We start from the raw sequence: 20,185 nt of genomic DNA, 5'->3' as shown, positions 1-20,185 counted from the left end.
CCGCGCACCGCCGGGGGCTATGGGCGCGTGAGAGCCCGGCGCGCACCGCCCCTGCTGCAGCTGGCGAGCTCGCACGCCGGGTGCACGGACCCCCGGGCCGTCCCAGCGCCCGCCCCGCGCCACTCGGACCTGTTATTTCTTGGCGCCGAGGCCCCCAGGGCTGCATCGGAGCCTTCTTCGCCCGCTGCCGCCGTTGGCCGGCTTCCCCTCCCCCCACACCCAGGGCTCGGAGAAGGAGGGGCCGGTGCGTTCTCGCCGCCGCTCTTTGCAACCTGCGGGGGCCGGTGCATCCCCGGCAAGGAGCCGGGGCCTCTGCGGGCGTCTGCATCGTACAGAGGGGAAGACCCTCCTCCCGCCGGCGAACCGGGGGGCTGCGAGCCTCTGGAGGCGAGCGAGAAGAAGCAACAAAGACAGGCTGCAGCTGGGGCCGGCGAGAGGGGCCGCGGTTGCTGGGCTTGCGGCGCGAGCGGAGAGGGCGCCCGGGGGAGCGGCGCCGGCCGACCTGCAGCCCTGAACGGGGCCCCGAAGGGAGGCGCAGCGCCGCCCGCCGGACGCCACGAGCGCAGGTCCCTGCGTGGATGTGCTGCCGGAGCGCTCCCGCGGCCCCGGTCCGGGGCGGGCGCGACCGGCGCTGAGCGGAGACACCCCCCGCCTTCGGACGGCGCGGGCCGGCGCCGGGATCATCTTCGCCGATAACGCCGTTTCCCACCGGGAGAGAGGCATCGGCCCCCGAGGGGGGCTTCCTCAGGCAGCCTCCGACGCCCCTGCGTGGCTGCGACCCACTGAGCGGAGCGGAGCGGCCGCTGAGACCGGGTGCCCTTCGACGGCCTGGCGATCACGGTGAGTTCCTTGGGGCGGGGTTCGGAGCAAAAGCTGGGGACAATTCCTGGCGTTGGGGCAACCCAGATTGGACATAAAAGGGGCCTTGAATTGAATTGTAGGGGTTCCTGAAGCAGTGGTGCGCCTCTCCCCCCCCCCAAGTTGTTCGGACGGGCCTACTGGCCCGAGTGGAGGTGGGGGCTCTGCAGTGCCCTTGGGGGGAGGATGCCAGAGAGGAAAGGTCACCCCACCCCTAAAGCCATCAGATAAAGGTAACGGCTTCATCATCCTGAAAATCCCCCCCCCCACCCCCGGAAATCCCGCGTCTTGGAAGGGCCGGGTGCGGGGGACGGTGGGTGTATCCAGCGTGGGACTTCGTGCGGGATCTCTCGACTCTCCTCCGGGATCTTCAGGGCACATCATCAGCTCAGAGGGGAATGCAGGGTTCCGGCTGGGCAGGTAGCTGCCTTTTAGGATTGTGCTTTCTGGGGCTAGACCATAAGCTTTTGCTCCCAGCCGGTGTTCCTACAAGTAACTCGCCGGATCGTCGGGTTCCCAAGTGCGACCGCGACGTGACGTCACTGCCTGCCTCTGACGTCACCGGAGTTGCCGTGGCGACGCGCCTCGGCTTGACCCGGGGCCGCAGGGGGCAGGGCCGGATGCCTTTGGGTAACGGAGGGACGAGGGAGACTTTCCTTAACCTCGTACTGCAGTCCTCTGACCTAAATCCCCAGCGCCCGGTGAGGTGGGGGAGGGAGGCAGTACCAGCTGTCCTTGCTGACGCCCCTCCCCCCCAAGGACAGGTGTTCCGAGCTCTGTCCTCATAGCTTGCCATTGCCTAGGGCTTAGGACTCCAGCAGCAACTTTCTGCTGTCAAAAGGGATGCTAAAGAGGAGACCCCTAGAACCTCACCATTCACCCCAGCCAGCAGGCTGAAGTTCCCAGGATCCCCAGAGAGATGTGGGACCCCAGCCTTAAAACACGCTGCTTCTGCCCAGGGAAACATGGGCATCCCATCTCCAGCCAGGGGTGGCTCACTGCCTCCCAAGTCTAGGGCATCCTCCAGCCCCTCAACTCCAAACTGAAGGTCCTTGGGCAAGCCCCAACTCGGGTGACCAGGTCCACTCTCCCTTTGGTGTTTAAGAAATGATTTGGATGGACACAGTGTAGTGCCCGTTAAGTGAATGGGGGACAAGGTGGCTAACACGCCCATCAGTGCCAAGGTCTAAAGAAAGGGTGTTTCTCCTAGGGGCCAGATTTGATGGGGGGGGCACAGTGAGGGGTGTCACCAGCTCTGTCTTCCCCGTGACACCCCAGAATTAGCCCTGTTTCCTGTGAAGGTCTGGAGAACCCACAGCCGGCACATAACTGCTGGCTCTGTGATTTTTCTTCTGAGTAGTTCATTCCAGCAATTACCACCAGTGTTGGATGTGGGTGAAACTGCCACGATCACGTTTCTAAGAAAAGGTTAGAAAACTGTGTCATTGCTCCAGCAGTGTGAAGAGGCTGGGGGGATGGAGGGCAGAGAGGAAGACATGTGGGGTGGTAATGAAAAGCCAGGCCCCAGTCTCTGCAGCAGGCATTTTTCCTGTTCTCGCAGGCTCTCTCGCTAGATTAACAGGTCAATAAATATTGGTGGAGCTGCTTTTGGGGGCTTGGCAGGGAGATATTTCCAGCTGAAATGGTGCCATTAAACAGCCTTCCAAGGACAGGAGCAACGGCATATCGGCATATCAGAGGAGAACTGGGAGAGGTGGGCAGAAGGGCTGTTTGCACTGCCTCTTGGAGCGTCCCAGTTTAGAAACAAACTCGGAGTGTGCGCCAGAGATCCGCAAACACAGGCAGTTGGGAGGCCCTCTGTCAAGTATTTATATTTCCACAGCCAAAGCAGAGGGAAAGGCTGTCAGAATTGGGCAATTCCTTCTGTTCCCTCCGTTTGGCTCCCTGGGCTTGGAAATCGGTGCCAGGCAGTGAGCAGGAGGGAGTGCCAGCTTTTCCCAGCGTCTCCCTGTGCTCCCGGCATTTCACAGGATCTTAGTAACTCTTTGGAGCTGGGGCTCTGTGCTGTGGCCTGCTTCACAGATAAGGAAACTGAGGCTCAGACTGAGGAAGTGACCCCCTAAGGATGTTCTGCCAGGTAGCTGCATTGGATTGGCCCTGAGTTCCCCTGGCTCCAGAGAGTAGAGGGGAAGTCCCCCACTTGTTGGCCAGGACCCCCTGCAAGAGTCAGGGGCTACTGGTTGGGGGGAGGGGAGTCTGACCCCACCCAGATACCTTGTTCCCACTAAAACCCAGGCTTGAAACCTGGCTCCTCATTAGCTACAGGACAGGGTTGAGTAGAGTGGCAACTTCAGCTCTGGCCTTGAGGTTAGCCCAGTCCTTTCACTCCCTGGTGCCCTTTCTCCAGCACTGGAGGAAGCTGGAAGCTGTGGCATGGAATCCACTTGCCTGGGAGAGTTGAGAGAGCCGGCCCGAGGTTTCTTGTCATCTGCCCTTCTAGGGGGTGGAGTGAAGGCTGCCCGCAGCCCTCCAAGGGACCCTCTTGGTGGGCACTCAGCTGGCAGGGCAGTCTGGTGGGAAGGCAGGGGTGTATATATAAGGCTCCTGACTCAGCCCGAGGGTTGGGAAGGGCCCTCCCTATGTGAGGGATGTCACATGGGAATCTCCCAAAGGACCAAATAGGGGTCTGCCAGACTGAGGAGTTCAGGCAGTAGGAGCAGCCACACTGGGCACCAGCGATGTCTAGCCCTTGTACCCAGAGTGTGCTGAATGGGGTGAGGGGTGGCCCTTGGGTGGTGTGTCCTGGCGGCCTAGGTGGATGAGGGAGGTTTCAGCAGGGGAGAGTTTCCAGGGAGGGCTCCCTTCCCTTGATGGGAATGGCACCCTATCCTGAACTTCTCCTTCAGTCAAGATGGGGGGCCCTTCGCAGTTCTCTGAGCAGTCTCCTCTCTCAAGGTTACCCTGCCCCCCCCAATAATCCTTCTTGTTTATTTAATTCCATGTAAGCTCACCCATCCCCAATCCCTTCTGAGCCCCACAGTTGGCTGTGGACTTGGGCTGGACTGTTTGACCCCCCTTTCACAGATGAACAGCTGAGGCTTCCTTGCAGTGGACACTGCTCATGGCTCTGGAGGGGGTGGGCCTGGCTGTGTGATCTCGGGTGAGTAGCCTCACCTCTCTGAGCCTCAGATTCTCCTCTTGAGAAGCACCCACTGCCTAAGTGAGGATCCAGGGACGCTTACATGGGGTGGGGCAGTCAGTTAAGCCCTGGACAGCGCCGTTGGCCTCCTCCTCAGACAGGACCCCCAGCGGTCTTCCCTCCCAGTCCCTCTTGGCGTCAAAGGTCTCAGGCCTCCTAGGGTGGGACCCCTGCCCCACCCTGCCCTACCCCTTTTGGGTGCCACTTTTGCCTGCAGGGTTCCGGGGCACTCTAGGACACTTGGTGAGTGCGCGTGGCTCCCATCAGGGCTTCTGGGGGGAGGGCAGGAACCCCCTGCCCCTATCTCCTTCCTGCCCTCCGGTCCCTCAAAAAACAAAACAAAACAAAACAAAACAAAAAAACCGGAGGTAGCGAGCCGCGGCTCGTATTCATGAAGCGTAATTCAATCAGGCGGCGACTCCACTGGGCTCGGGCGAGGAGGGGGAGGCGCGCACAAAAGGGCTGCTTTATTACCTCCTGCGGGCCGGGAATTGCGGCTCTCTCCCCCCGGCCGCGGCCGGAGCCGCCTTTATTGTGTTAGCCCATTTGCGTGTCAAGAGCTATTGTGCGCTTTATCTGCCTGTGCGGGTGGGGGGCTGCGCCACCGGCCCGGTCACCTCCTCGGGTGCCGCCCGTCGCCCTGATTGGTTGCTAAGTGATTTGCATCCAAGGTAATCACTTTTATCTCAGAAGGATGTCGACTATAATTATAAGCTACTGACATCTTTTGAAATCTGCCTAATGACTATTTTAGTCGGCCGGGGGTGGGGAGGGGGATGGTGGAGGCTGGGGGAGGGGGAGGGAATGGATTCCTTCCACCTGGATCTTGATTGGCTTATGGAGAAAGGAGTGCCTACTGGACGCCTTAAAAGAAAGAAAAAGCAAAAAACAACAAACAAAAAAAGACGCGCTGGCAGGAAAGGGGAGTTTGCATTCCGGTGGGCATATTAGCACCATGTCAGAGGTGGAGAGATGGACAGGGGGTCCCGGGGAAGTGGCTACCTGCCCAGAGTTGTGCAGCCAATAAGCGGTTGGAATCTGGGGTGTCTCTGTACCCCAAACTTCTGCACCAGTCACCCTGGTGGAGAGCAGACAGAAATAACATGACAGTGTTAGCACTCACGGTTCCTGGGTAGAGGCTGTCTATCTAGGTGCCTTCCTTCCAGGGTTTATGTCATAATCCCAAGAAAGGCAGGTGAAGGATGCGCTGTTGCCCAGGGCCACCCAGCCAGGACCTGGTAGAAGTGGGGTGTCGGTGGCCAGAAGTGTGTGTGTGTGTGTGTGTGTGTGTGTGTGTGTGTGTGTGTGTGTGTGTGTGTTAGGGGTGGGGTGGGGGAAACGGTTGCCACTGAGAAGAGAGTGAAAGGGCAGGCCTGGGTTCCAGCTACCCACCCCCACCCCTCACCCCAAACACTGAATCTCAGCTGGGGCAGGATGCCCTGCCTGTCGCGGTCAGGTGGCAAAGCTCTGAGGAGTCTGACAGGCCTGCAGCCTCAAAGGAGTATAAGATGAGTCTGCCTAGTTGTACTCTACAGCTGGTACTCAAGGTTGTCTTCAAGTTAGTTTTCACATTCTGGACAGAACAGCAGTAGAGACGCTGAAGAGAACAGCAGTAGAGACGCTGAAGAGGGACAAACTGTGGCTAGGCAGGGAGAAATCCGGGAGGGCTTCCAGACAGAGGGGTTTTTTTTTTTTGGCTCTGGGCCTGAGGTCCGAGTGGGTCTGCTCAGCAGGTATTGCTGGCAGAGAGTTTTTGGGAATCCAGGCATGACCAGGAAGAGCAGGGGGAGCCTATTAAAGGGTGAAGGTGAAAAAAAGGGTGGTGTGGGCCTTGAAAGCTGAGCTAAGAACCCAAGTTGGTCTGGAGAAAGGGCAGCGGGAAGCCAGTGAAGCGCATGGTGTAATATAATCTTGGTGTTGTTGAGGTCCGTGCAGCACCCTCTGCAGGGGTTTGGGATTTGCACCCCAGCTCCTGCACTCACTGTACCCCTCTGGGCCTTGGTTTGCGCATTTGTTGGAGGGGGTAAAGGCAGTTCTCTCACTGACTTGTGGATGGGACAAGTTTGGGTTTGCAGGGTGCCTGGGTAAGTTCTGCATACGTTTAGGAAGGCGGGGTTAGCTGGGTGAGCTACCCCACAGCAAGCCAGAATTCCAGCCACAGCAGCTGTTTGGGGCCCTGGGAGCCCCTGCCATTGTGCAGAGGGCACAGGGGACAAAGGCCCGGGAGGTCAGGGGGTAAGACTGAGGCTCCCAGGGTCGGACAGAGACTTAATGATGCAGAACTTAATGTCCTAGTGTCTGTGGGAGGGTGTCTCTTTGGAGCAGTAGTAGGTGAAGAGGTCTCGGTACCAGCTGCTGGCTCCAGGATCTGCTGCCAAGGCAGGGGCGGCCACCCACAGATTCCAGGCCTGAGCTTGGCATCAAGGGAGGCAGAGGGGCAGGCCACCCGGCCTGTAGTCGCCAGACCTGAATTTGGAACTTGGCCCTGTCCCTCAACATCTGCGTGACTTCAGTCTCCTCATCTGGCAGATGGGTTGAGGGGTCTACCTTAGAGGCAGCTCTGAGACTTGGCCGTTACCAATGGCAAGTGGACAGGAAACGGGATCTGCTATTTTTGCTCCTTCATTATCCGTTCATTCAGAGAGATTCACTGTTTCATGCCAAGCTCCCTGTCAGGCGCTGAGGATGCAAAGATGAACAAGCCCCAGTTGCCTTGCAAGGTGGTGGGAGAGGCCTCGGATTCACCATCATAGTCCAGCACATTAATTGCCACAATAGAGGGATTCCCAGCATGTAAGCCTTGTGCCAGAAATGGGGGGTGGGGGGTGACACCCAGCAGTGAACAAGACAGACACGATCCCTGCCCTCTGGGGCCTCCCAGCTCACACGCACACTAGGAAGTCAGAGGTTTCCACAAATAGTTTCCACTATTACTTCTGGCAGGAGTAGCCAAGGAGGGCTCCCTGGAGAAGGAGGCCCTTCTGATCACTGGCTTTTTAAACACTTGCGTATTATGGGAATCATGGGATACTGTTGTGCACATCTTCTGTGTGCCAAACGAAGCTTCCTGCTTTGGCATTTTGCTTACTCATTTAATCCTCCTATCACCCCATAAAGGGTGTTTTTATCCCTCTTGGGTAGATGAGGAAACTGAGGCTCAGCGATGTGAACTGACCATCCCTGGATCACACAGGTTATCCACAAAACTTTTGCCTCTTCTCTGCCTGTGAGGGGGCTGGGCTGGTTGTCACAGGCAGATTCTTGGGCTGTAACTGAGGGGACTCACTTCTGGGTCATTTGTCCCCATCATAAGCTGCATGAACTTGAGCAAGTCATTCTCCACCCTCACCTCGCCAGCCTCCCTCTCCCAACCTCAGCCCCACCTCCATAAAATGTCAAGGACAGCAGATCCATGGCAGGCCCGCCTTGCCTTACACTGTGGTGCTCTGGGCAGACGTTGCTAGTCAATTGCTGCCCTCTTCCCCTTCTGAGTGCAGACCTGACCTTGGGTTCTTTCCATGGCTCTAGGCAGGCAGTGTCAATCAATCAGTGGGACCTCTGAGCTGAAATCCAGTTGCCTGCCTGGCCCCAGATCACTCATCTTATTGGCCTATCTCTGTGTGGTTCAGACACAGGTGCTTCTGGGAGGACTGGGTGCTAGGGGACCAGAGTGAGAGGTTCTGGAAGTTTTTCTGTGCATTCTTTCAGCCATGAGAACTGTTCACATATGAGGGTCTATTGTCCTCCTCCATCCCCCAGAGAGGCTGTCCCATCAGTGCAGTCTAGTGCATGTGTCAATTCAGAGCTCTTACAGTCTGGCTGATAATGACACTGAGCATCTGTTGAGCTCTTCCTGTTTGCTTGGTCCTTTGCTGGAACCCTCTCATTCATCAATCAACAGAGCACCTGCAGCATGCCTCTTAGCACCTTTTAGAAGGATTCTTAGCCCATTTTAGAGGTGAGGAAACAGGCTCAGAGAGGTTAAACAGCAGGGTACACTTGGTGCATGGCTAAGCTGGCATTCAAACCCTGACCTCTGTAAATCCATAGCCTGGGGTGGGGGTGGGGGAGGCAGGCACACTGGGCGGCCTTCCTGGAGGAGGTGTCATTGGTACTGAGGCTTTCAGGCTGGTGGACTTACGACAGGCAGAGCCAGGAATGGGAGCCTGCTAGGCAGAAGGAACAGCATGGGAAGCAGCTCAGAGGCAGACAGGCAGGAGGCGTATTTAGGTCGAGGAACAAGCATGTGGCTGGAATGTGGGGGGAGCCAGGGCCCGGCCTTGGCATTTGGACTTTGCCCTCCCACAGTAGAGAGCTTTAGTGACTATTCAGGCAGAGAAATGACCTGGTAAGTTTATTTATTCAGCATCTCTGGTGGCCTGGGGTGAGGCCAGCTGATGCTTGTGGCTACCTCTAGGTACTAGAAGCTTTAGCCTGGCACACCATAGGTAGGCATCCAAGAAGTATCAGTTGGATGAATAAAGGAACAAATGCCCTATACCAAGGGGTGGGTTCACGTGGGCCAGAAGAGCTGGTCCTGCATGCCAAGGCAGTCAATGTGAGCGTATCTGTGTGTGGGGTCCCAGCTCACCCACTAAGCCTTGGTTTTCTGATCTGTAGAATGGGAATCTTGCAAATGCTGGGGTCCACATGAGTCTTGAGTGAGATGCAGAGTTCCTGGGCTGAAACACTCCTGACTTCCCTGTGGGCCCAGCTGCAAGGAGGAGAGCAGCCAGAGTCCCTCCCTCCAGGAAACCAAGCTGTATGCCTGGGGTGGGGACCAGGCGGGTACCGAGGGCGGGGCTCCAGCACCCCCCAGCCCTGCCGCCCATCTGTCCGCTCCTCTCTGGCCACTCCTGTAGGGCCTGTAGGGCAACGTGGGCCCAGCGCTTCGGGGAAGGATGAAAGATGAAGGTTCGTGACCATTTTTTAACTCAATAAAGGGAGAGACAAGCTGCAGGCTGCAGGCCGGAGATATAATTAGTTCGCAGCAGTGGCGCTTTCTTGATTTAGCTTCTGAGAGAACAAGACAAGGATGTTACACCCAATTAGCAGTAACATCCAGTCACAGCCTCAATAGGTGAGATAACAAGCTATTTTTATGACTTTTCTTTCACGGCTTGGAGGGGGTGGGGGGAAGGGGGGGCAACAGGGCCTTATTTCTTTTCATCAGGGAACAATTATTAGTGATCTCCGCATTCTCCAAAGCCAAACGATGCATTTGTTAACCCAAACAAGAGAGCATCCCAGGGCGGCAGCTGGGGTGGCGGGCTGGCATCTGAGCCCAGGGGCAGAGATGGGGTGCAAGCCCCTCACCACCACCCCCACTCGGAAAGGGCTCCCAAATATAAGAGAGCCCATTTGTTGGGCAGGGGAAGCCCAGGCCCCTTGAGATATTCTTGGTCCTTGCTTCGATTTCCCAACCTGCTTTAGAAGGTGCATAAGGAGGCCGGTCCTGTTCTCCTTTGGACGAAGGAGCCATGGGCCAACCCTTCCTGGCGCCCCCCAAGATCTCCTCTGCCAACTGGGCCAGAGCGGTTCTGGCTCCTCAGTCTTGAACCTGCCATTGCACTTTGCCTACTGGACCCTATTATGGCTCAGTCTGCCCACTCACCCTCTAAACTGGGGGTCCTGGACCCAGTCTCTGGCAGGGGCCAAGCAAGTGGTGATTGGCTCCGTTCTTTCCACCCTTATTACCCCCGCAGCTGGGGTACCCGATGCTAGCCAAGTCCTCACTGGGCAGGGAAGCCCTGCCAAGCTCCACCCTAAGTGCCTGGCTCCAGTCCGACTCCTGGCGAGGGTTGGGGGATGCCCAGAGAGGGAGCTAGCGTGACTGCCGTGACACCTCAGCTGTCTGGGCCCCAAGCCCAGAGCAGGTTCCTGGGCCTCCCCCCCAATCCTGCTGAATCTCACCCCACCCCACCCAGCCCAGCGTCCTGACTCCCTTTCGGCGTGGAGCCCCACGCTTGTGTTTCAGACAACTGACAAATCCAGCCATGCAAAGTGGGAGTTTAATTGCAAACAGTTTTTATGGATCATGGGCCCATCTGTGCCACCATATGCAAAAAGAAAAAAAAAAAACCCACTTTTTGTGTGTATGTTTTGTTTTTCTCCACCGCCCTACCCCCCAAACCGACTTCCAAAGAAATGGTTGCCAAGGTTTTTCTGGCTGGAACCAAGCTCTGAGCTAGCACCCATTCTGGGGGTTTCCTGCCAGACTGGGGCTTGGGGGGGTGAGGGGTAGGAGGGGCTGGGGTGAGAGGGCCCCATGGGGCCTGCCCAGAATTGCGCAGTCCCTGGCTCAGGAGTTGCATGGGCCAACAGTCCATGATGTAAGTGGAAATTTGTGAGTGAGCAAATGAGCTTTGTTCACTGATGACTTCCCAGGTGCCTAATCAGTGCTGGTTACTGAATGAATGAATGAATGAATGAATGAATAGGTGTCGGTATTTGGAGGATTCTGAGGAAGGAACAGGATTAAGAGCTTTTGGCCTGCCAGGAACTCAGGGTTTTAACCCCCTTTCTTGTCAGTGTCTAGAAAATTCTTTGCCACCTGTGGGGTTAGTAGCTCCATTATACAGGGGAGAGAAACCAAGGCGCAGAGATTAAGGGACCCTCCCAAGGTCACACAGCCGTAGAGAGGCTAGAGCTGGGACTGGTCCATGAGACTCCAGCTAACCAAGCCCCTACCGTTCCGGTTAGAGATGAGGAAGGCCAAGTGCTGGGAAGGGGCTTGGCCAAGGTTGCACAGCAAGGAAGTGGTAGCTAGCATTTTTTGGGTCCCTGGTGCTCCCATTGAACATATGAGAACACCAGGGCCCTCCAGCCTCAGAGCCAGGTCAGCTGCATGTCCCTCCTCCCCTCCCCTCTCTCCCCTCTGGTTCTAACCCTAGGACCACTGGGCCTGTGGGTCTCCCCATCAGCTTTTTAAACTGCCAGCTTGGTGTGTGCCAGTGACCAGATTCCATCTCATGTCTGATGCCTGAGGTCCCAGGCCTGGCCCTTGGACCGGCCCTCCTGCAGCAGGGAGCAGGGAAAGTGGGACCTGGGCACCGTTCCCTGGGACTTAGGCAAGCAGGGGCCCAGTCCGGTCACCAGGCAGCCCATTCGTTGCCTGGCGGTGATCGCCAGTTCCCGTTGTAATCATTAAGACTATTAGAAGGAAACATTCGCTTGAAGCAAATGTCAGGCGCCGAGTTGTGCTTTGTAAACGTTCACAATTAATGCCAATCAGACCCGTAAAAAAAGCCGGCCCGGAATCCTGTCTGTTTCGTTTCATTTGTCAGCTGGTGCCGCTCCATGTTGCACATTTTCATACAATCGCTATAAACATAAAAGGGAAACTCCAGTGTTCCCGGGCGCCGGGATGGTGTGTGCAGGCTTAATTACTTGGTATTCTGCTGTTCATTTGGCCGCCGGAGCCGGTGGGAAGGAGAAAGGGGGACACTGGAGGAGGGGGGCGAGGGCTCCTGGGTGTCAGCCGGGGAGCTGGGCCAACCTCTGCAGCTTGTCCCCCTGCGCCTCCCTCTGCAGGCCTTGTGGTCCAGGGAGCTGATGACATCGTTGCCACGAGAAAAAACTGTCAAAAAATGTTTGCAAAATTCTCAAGTAGAAAAGAGGGGTTAAGTGTCCACCAGACTTGGCTTTGAATCCCGAGTCCACCTCCTAGATGCCAGGCGTTGTGCCCCTTGCCCGCTGAACCTCAGTTTCCCCCGTCTGTGAGTTAGAGGTTAACAGCCCAGTGGTCAGGATTTCAAGCTCTCCAGGGCTGGGCTCTATGCCAAGGGCATCCTCTTATCAGTGGGGAGCAAGGCCCAAAGTCCCAGGGCCAGAAATGGTGGAGCTGGGATTCGGATCTGGGTCACTGGGCTCCAGAGTCCAAAAGAGCCAATCATGCAGTCCCACTGTACCCTCCCTTATAAAGAGATGCTGTAGCTAAGAAGCCTGGCACACAGGTGTTTAATAAGCAGTAGCTGCTACCATCCCACTGCCTGGGGATGGGACAGGTAAAGCATCGAGGGACATGGCCCTACGGGTTGGAAGGCAGAGGGCGTGCATTAGTTGAGGAGATGTCAACTCCCTCTCCCCGCCAGGAGACTGGACCCACCAGGCTTCCAGGCAGGACTGACCAGGGAGACACTGGCCAAGTCCCAGGAAGCCCCTGTGCCTCACCACTCCTTCCCTTGATTCGCCCTGGCTCTGAGGTGCTGGGTGGTGACTGGCTCGGACCTCCATTGCCCAACCGAGCCCTCCGACACCCAGAAACTTGGGCTTACTATTGTCATTATCCCCATTGTACAGATGAGGAAACTGAGGTCCAAAGAGGGGAAGGGCCTGGACTGGGGTTACCTAGCTAGGAGGTGGGAAGCTGGGGTCAGATTCACACCCTGGTCCATCCCCTCTGAATCTTCATTGGGCCTTCTTGGCCCACCCCATCCCGTCTTGGCCTGGCCGCACACTGTGGCCCCTCCCCAGGACCCCTGGGGAGCTCTCTAGTTCTCGGTGGACACGGTCTCCTGAGGCCAGACTGGCTCAGGCAGGGACACACCAGCCTTTGTGTGGGCTCGGGCCAGGCCGGGCAGCCGGCAGAGTGGAGAGAGTGCAGTGCAGCCCTGCCAGCCCGGGACAAATGCTCGGAGTGGGGAATAGAGGCCCCTTTGTGCGGCTCTTGGTGGGGGAAGGGATGCTGCCAGCTGCCGCCCCGTGTGACCAAGGCGGCCCGAGCCCTCCACAGAGGTCTGCTCACCATCCCCAGGGAGCTCGGGCAGGGAGGCCCTGCCTGGGCCCTTCTCCCCTGCCTGTCCCGTGTTACAGATAGAGACATTGAGGCTCAGAGATGACAGGTGACTCGCCAGATTCATGCCACTAGTCAGGGGCCACGGGGCAAAGCTAGGTCTGGCTGACCCCAAGGCCTTTTCTCTCCGTGGAGTTACCTTTTGTGCTCTGCTAGTCTTGGGGTCCGAGACCAGAAGGGCTGCAGCTAGAGGCACCTGCCCCACAGGACAGGCTGGGGAAGTGTTGAGATGGGTGCTGGAAACTGGAGCTTCAGGCCTACTCTGCCACCAAAGCCCTGGGTGGCCTCAGGAAGCCAGTTTGCATCTGTTCCATGGACGGGCTCTGGGCGACTGTCCCTTCCCTCCATTCTGGCCAAGGTTTAGTAGAAATCGAGGCATGGGGACCCCACTGAAGGCTGCCCCATTCATTAAGCCACGTGCCTTCTGTGAGCCTCAGTTTCCTTCGCTGAAGATGGGGATGAACTAGAAGCCACCCTTGGGCCTCTGGGGGATGTAGGGCCAGGAGGCCGGAGGAGCACTTTCCCGGTGCCTGTGCAAACGTGGGCTGGGTTCCCCCTGGCGCTCCTGCCTCTTCTGGGTGGTTGGGTGGGGGTGTGGGAGCCTGAGACCTGCCAGGGATCATCTCATTGAGTCATTTTACAGTTAGCAGACAGAGGCTTGGGGAGCGAAAGGGACTTACCCAGGGTCCCAAGAAGCCCCGGAGCACAGGGAAGGGAGTTTCCAGCTAAGGCCCAGCCCTTAGTCTCTCCCTGACCCCCACCCCACCCGTGGGTAGCTGGCCCCTGCAGGCCCTCTGTAGGCCTAGCCCCGCGGGAGGCCCCAGAACCACAATCAGGAAGCCCCCCAAAGGCCACTTGGCTACCCACCTGCTGGGCAGTTCCTCCTGAGTGTCTTTGCTGCCCTCTTGCCATCACATGTGTGCCATCTGGGCAGGGCTCATTCCAGCTCGCCCCCTTCCAGGATGCCCCCCCCCCCCCAGGCCACTTGAGTCTGGTGCCCCACTGCCCTCCGCCAGGGCCTCAAGTTCTTTTCCCCTCCAGCCCCAGCTCTTGGTGCCCTGTGAAGACTGAATTCCCGCACGGCCTCAGGGTTCTATTCCTGACCTGGCAGGAGAAGCACAGAGTTCAGTGCCCAGGCCACCCAGCCAGGGAGGACGCCTGGCCCCTGCCTCTCCCTCCCAGCTCTCCCCTCCCCAACAGAAGGGAACTAACACTGACCAGCCCCTTCCATGTTCTTGAGATTTCAACCATCTCGTTTTAATTTTCCCAAGGGGCTTTTTTTTTTTTTTTTTTTTTTTTAACAAATGAAAAGATTCAGAAAGGCAGAGATCGGCTGAGGTTGCACAGCTTCCGAGGGCAGAGTCAGAGTCCAGGCCTTGGACCCTTAGACCCCAAAGCCCAGGCTCTTTGCAAGGGGGAAGACTCAAGTGGGCAAGGTGGGGAACAAAGCAGCCGGGCTGGGCCTCCCCAGAGCGTGGGCTCAGCGCTTCCAGAGCTGCCATTGTTTTCCAAGAGAAACCAGACAATGAGAATTGTAGGTTTTCTGTGTGTTTTTTTTTTTAACGTTGGCAACCATGTCACAATTATTTTTTATGCAGCGTACAGGGCAAAGGAAAGATGTTGGCGGGTGGGAGTTGTTCTCTTGGATGTTGTGATGTTTTCTGGGTGAAGGGCAGGATGGGGGTGGTCTCAGGATAGCTTGCCCAGTCTCTCAGCTGGGGCCCCAGCCCCTTTCCTGGCCCACGAGAGCTTTCATCTGCTGCCTTCACCGCCAGAGGCAGGAGGCAGCCCCATGAGGGCACCACCCAAATAGCTATAATCAGCAGCCTCGCCAAGACTTCAAACTCACCCAATTATCCTGCAAGGGAAAAAAAACACAAAATGAAAACAAATTAACATGTTTGCATAGAAGCTGCTGCAGCAACACACACAGAGGCGCGCACGCACATGCCGGCGCGTGCCCCGACGACGCGGGGCGGCTCGGAGGCACTGCTGCCTCCCTCCCCCCATGCCTGGCACCCACCTGTCAGCGCTGGGCAGGTGTGGACCAGGCTGTGCCCACTGCTCCAGGCCACAATGAGCAGCTCCAGTGACTAGCTTGTCCTCAGACCTCACTGGGCCCTGTCTCACTCTACCAGCTTTCGGTTTCTTTGCTTTTCGATGTAGTAAATACATAAAATCATCATGTGCCAAAACACAGTCTCACTAATCTGTGAGGTCAAGTACTTCAGGAACCCGGTCTTCAGGTGGGGAAGCTGAAACACAGGGAGGTTAGTCGGCCTACCCCAGGTTGCACAGCTGATGCGTAGGCGAGCTGGGGCCAGCTCTGGAGCCTGCACTTTAGCCACCATGCCATCGCTCTGTGGCTCCCTTTTGCCCGTGGCTGATGGGCACAGGCCTCCTTGTGGCCTTCGAGCCGTCCCCTGACCCCTCGATTGTGTCCATTCCTCCCTGGCCCATCCCAGCTAAATGGCCCATCCCTGCGCTGCCAGCTCTCCTTTCTCTGCCAGGGCCCTTGGATATGGTGATTAAGATCCTGTGGCTGGATGGACATGAGTGCAAATCCCCGCTCCCTTACCAATGACGCTATGTGCCTCAGTTTCCCCTTCTGGAAAATGCAGATTATAGGAGGCAACTAAGGAGGATTCAGCAAGCGAGTGAATGAAAAGCACCCAGCCCAGGGTCTGACATGTAGTTAACTTGACTCCGGCATGCCTGCACCACCTCCCTCCGCCTCCATGGCCTGGCTCATCAGACTCACTGAGCCCTTTTGGGTGCCTGTTGGGCTTTGCACCAGGTGCTGTCTTTGCTCTTGGAGTAGGTTATTGAGGGGTTCAGGTGCTCCCTCTTCCAGGCAGCCCCACAACCTGGGAACAACCCCTCTTCTCTTTGCATCCTCAGTGCTTGGACTGACCCTGGTTGGGGTTGTCTGAGCGATATGTCTACTCACCCTTGCTTTGTCTGATACTTCTTTGGGGTCCCACAACCTGGCACCCAGTAGGTGCTCCATTGAAGTTTGGCAAATGCACCCAGTGAAGCCCTCTCTTGCCCCACTCTCACCCCAGCTTGTTTTCGGGACCATGTCCCTGGGAGTCGAGGGGTAATTTGTGCTGGGAGTTGAAGTGTAATTGGGATTTAGGTCCCGAAGTTCAAAGGTCCCTAGCCCTGGTGTGCACATGGCTCCCAGCCTCCTATTCCTGCTGCTGTGTGACTGCAGACAAAGCCCCTCACCTCTCTGAACACCTTGCTTTCATCTCTGGCCTCTGACGGTGAAAACAGCTATGAGAGTGAGGGTGGACGTGGCTGGTACAGCAGGCATTGGCGGGCACTGGATTTCGAGGAGCTAAGAAGGTGAAGGTGAGAGTAGCCACTGCCACCGAGCAAATCACTCTGAACCTGATGTATATGTCACTCAGCTTAATCCTTGCCATGGCCGGGTGAGGGAGGTGTGGTTTCCAACTCCATTTGTGAGATGGAGAATCCTGGAGCCCTGAAGGCCTCACTGACTTACTCAGGAGGTGGCAGAGCCAGGACTCACACCCAGTTCTTAGTCTCAGCAGTGGTGCTGTTTTGGCCTTACAGACTCTGCCTGTTAGGAACTGAAGGACAGTTCCCGGTGCACCTAGAGTTGTGTTGTGTGTGTGTGGAGGTGGCTTCCTTGGTCTCAGGATAGTCTCTTTGGCACCTGCCTCTGGCCTCCTGCCATACTGACCACCCAGGGTCAAGGCCAGGGCCAGGGGAGGTCACTCAGTGGCTAGCTTCTAGGGCAGAGGACTGGCTCCTGGTGCCCACCTCAGGAGCAGCCAGTGCTGTGGGATGTCAGGAGCCCACTTGGTGTCCCAGCCCTCCGGCTGTGCCTGGGTTTACATCCTGGCCCCACTGGGCAGCCTCAGACAACTCCTCCTCTTCTCTGCGCCTCTCCTTCCCCTCTGGAGAACGAGGGTGGAGATGGACCCTGCCTCATGTGATAGTCTCCAGGCGCCAGCGAGAGAGCTGAGATGTGTGTCCCCTGCCCAGGCCTTCTGAGGGAGAGGTCCCTTCCCTCCTCGAGAAGCTTCCTAGCCCCTGAACTTCAATGACACTGGGTTGTGGGGGGGGGGGGGCGGGCTTGAATTATTTCCTACCCCATGATACTGATGACAGGTGACAACTGGGCCCGAGAGGAGGCTCTTGACCAGTCGCTGCCAGCCCTGCCTCCTCTGCCCACCCCCTCAGGGCTGACAAGCATTCACTCTGTTCTCTGGGGTGGGGGTGGGGGGGCCGGTGTTCCGTGTGCATGGAGGGGTTTGTTCAGTGCATGTTGTGAAGTATGTAATGAAATGAAATGAGGGGGGACTGCAGGAATCAGGACAGACAGCTGGAAAGGAAAAGAGAGCCGTGAGCCCTGGGTCACACATGGAGTGCAGGAAATAAAGGCCCTGCTCATCTCTCTGTTCACTGGGGATTTTTATTGAGCACCTACTATGTGCCTGGTCTTGGCAGAGAAAGAGACTAGATATGGTTCCCTGAGGTCCAAGACCCAGCTGCCTCTCTGTTGCGCAAATACACGGTCTCTCTGGACCCGGCCTCCTGGCACAGAGCTGTGGGGAGGGTCACATTAAACCCACATTAACCCCCAAAGTGGGGGTTAAGAGCCCCACTTTGGGGGGTACGTTAGGGACCAGCTGTGTGTGTCAGGGGTGGGGGTGGGGTGGGGAGGGTGGCCTCCTCCTACCCACCCTTCTGGGGCTGAGTGCAGAGGCCAGGTAGAAGGATAAGAAGTAGGAAGAAGGTTCTTCTCACTCCCCTATTACAAAAGTAGTCTTCATCTTTTAGTTTTGGAAAATGACAGGTATGATAAAGAAAATAAAATTCCCGATCATCCAGCTGCCCAGCTCCCTCCCAGGTGTTGGGCATCAGGGAGTGTCTGACCCCCCCTTGGGTAAATGACCATCCCTCCGAGCTGGGACCCCCGGGCATGACCAAGCACAGGGTCTGGACTGGGGAAGGGTCCATTCCATGCCGAGCCCATTCCAGGACCCGGGCTGCTTTGCCGTGTTCCAGCCTGGGCCCCTGGGAGCCACCTGCTTGCCTGCCCTCCTGGCAGCCCATTGTCTGGCATGCGGGACACGAGCCACGTTGTTCTGCACACATCTGATCCCGTCTCTTCCACATCAGATCATTTGTAACCGTCACCAGGCAGTCATGCCCGCTGCTGATCCAATCTCCGCTTTGTGCTGTCACAGCCGTTTTTCTGCACCGGGCTGGTTTTGAAAGGAGGCCCCATCTTCTAGGCCTGCTTTCCAGAAGTGGGGTGGGGTGGGGGTGGGAGGGCTTGGTGTATGTGTGGATGCACACATGTCTCCCAGACGTGTGTGCATGCACACACATGCACACAATCCATTTCCCTCTTATTGCTGAGAGTGGCATTTGGAGGTTTGCTGACTAATATAGAGTGATCAAGGGAGGGCTTTTTGGAGGGGGTGACATTTGAGTGGAGGTGTGACTAGGAGAGGAACTGGTGTGTGAGTGTTGGCTTGTAGGCGTGGAAGTGCATGTTGGGGACGAGAAAGCCCTTGGTCGTGCACGGCTGGCTGCTGAGCTCCTGCAGTGAGGCGAGTCTGAACAGATATGTCCTGTAAGCATGAAATACAGATACCAGATATCAAAGGCTTCATATGAAAAGAGAATGCAAAATATCTCATTAGTAATTTCTGAAAACTGATTACATGTAGAAATGGTAATATTTTAGATATATTGGATTTAAGTATATTACTAAACTTAAATTCCCCATTTCCCCTGTGACAATTAGAAAATTTTAAATTACGTACGGGACTGGCGTTATATTTCTCTTGGACAACACTGGTGTGGTGTATTTGGGTAGAGACAAAGCTGTACATGCAAAGGTCCTGAGGTGGGACCGAGGTTGGCCTGTTAGAGGACCAGAGAGAAGGCTGGTGTGGCCGAGCTGGGTGGGGGTGGGGAGTGCACACAGGGCTGCAGAGGACGCAGTGGAAGCGGGAGGGGCAGTTTTGAGCGCGGAGAGAAGTGAGTTACATACGGAAAAGCTCAGTCTGGTCCCTGTGGGGGTGGAGAATGGTTTTGGGGGACCCAGAGGAAATGGGGCAGCTGGATGGAGCCGTGACCTGTTTCAGGAGAGGTGTTGGCAGCACCTGCCGGTGGGTTGGCTCGACTGGATGTGTCTAGCCTGCTTCCCATCCCTTGGATTTCAAAGCTTCTGGGGCTTCCTGTACTCTGGCCTCTTTCCCCACCCGTATCTACCACCCCTCCAGGATTCCCAGCAGTTGCTCCCTGTAGTGTCAGCCCATTTACACTGAGCACCACTCTCCTCTCCTCCAGGCGGGCAGGCGTTCAAATCCTCTTTGAAAGTTATTTAGAAAAAAAAAAAAAAAAAGGATGTATGTTCATCGTAGGAAATTCAGAAATGCAGAAGAGCACAAAGAAGAAAACAAAAAATCCCCCAGAGATAAACAGAGTCACACAGCTCAGAAGCGACAGAGCACAAACCCAGGCCCTCTGCTCCCGAGTGACATCTCTTTCCTCATCATGGTGCCCCACGGCCAGATGACTTGGAGGTACCTTTCTAGCCTAGAAAGCATACCCTCCACCCCAGCTCACAACAAAGGGCAAAAGCGGGAGACCTGGTCCATGTGTGAGTGCTGTTTGTCTCTCAGGAATTAAAAAAAAAAAAAAAAAGCAATAACCATCCCTCCCCTCCGGGTCTGTCTCGCCAAGCCTCGCTTCTGGCCCAGGCCCAGGCCCACCCCTTCCACAACCCCTTCCCTGCCCGGGGTCCCTGTTTCCTCCTGGGAACAAGGGCACTGTTGTCTCTCCTTCTTCTCGCGGGGTGGGTCAAATGAGGTGATGTATATAAGGGCTGAGCCAGTGGGGGACACTAAATATTAAAAAAAAGCTCTTTCCAAGACCCGTCCTGAGAAAGGACTCGGTGCTCCCTACCCACAGGGCCTCCGCCCTCACAGCGTTTCCCCGCAGGTGCAAGTAACTATGGAAACCAAATGCTGGCCTGGAAAAACCGCTGTAAACTGTTCTCACCTTGACCATTAAAAACCAGAATGAGGAAGGGTGGAAAAAAAAACAACAAACCACTAACTCTTTCTCTTATTACATTTTCTCCTATCCTGCTGCTGGGATTAACCCTGAACTGTGGGTGCCTGGCTGAGAACAGCGAGCTCCTTCCAGCGCCACGATGGAGTGGGACTTTGGCCCTTTGCACATGCTGTTCCCTCTGCCAGGGACCCCGTTTTTCCTCACGTCCTCTGGTAACACCTGCTGCCTTTTTTGCCCCCCCCCACATACATAATGCTTCTTCAGGAAGGTTCCGTCACGTCCCCCCAAAAACCTGGATTGGGGAC

General features: G+C 56.5%; 1 protein-coding gene and 1 long non-coding RNA gene across 6 annotated transcripts in view; one reads left to right on the top strand and one right to left on the bottom strand.

Moving 5' to 3' along the window:
* The first annotated feature begins 650 nt into the window (after positions 1-650).
* FAM222A (family with sequence similarity 222 member A) overlaps positions 651-20,185 on the top strand; it is a 62,106-nt gene continuing 42,571 nt past the window's right edge. The window contains exons 1-2 of one of the 5 annotated variants that reach the window (XM_077160076.1): positions 847-1,488; positions 2,219-2,286. The gene's annotated coding sequence lies outside the window, so the exon portion shown is untranslated. The other 4 variants (XM_077160073.1, XM_077160074.1, XM_077160075.1 and 1 more) reach the window with 4 other exon arrangements.
* On the bottom strand, positions 14,218-16,870 carry LOC143682287 (uncharacterized). Its single transcript, XR_013175067.1, has 3 exons — positions 16,044-16,870; positions 14,836-15,067; positions 14,218-14,670 (listed from the first exon to the last, which is right to left on the bottom strand). It is a non-coding gene; the product is annotated as an uncharacterized LOC143682287 (long non-coding RNA).

The sequence above is a fragment of the Tamandua tetradactyla genome, chromosome 5 (genome assembly GCF_023851605.1).
Source record: "Tamandua tetradactyla isolate mTamTet1 chromosome 5, mTamTet1.pri, whole genome shotgun sequence".
Taxonomy (NCBI): Eukaryota; Metazoa; Chordata; class Mammalia; order Pilosa; family Myrmecophagidae; genus Tamandua; species Tamandua tetradactyla.
Note: the sequence above shows the minus strand (reverse complement) of the source record. Positions and strands in the feature narration are given on the sequence as shown.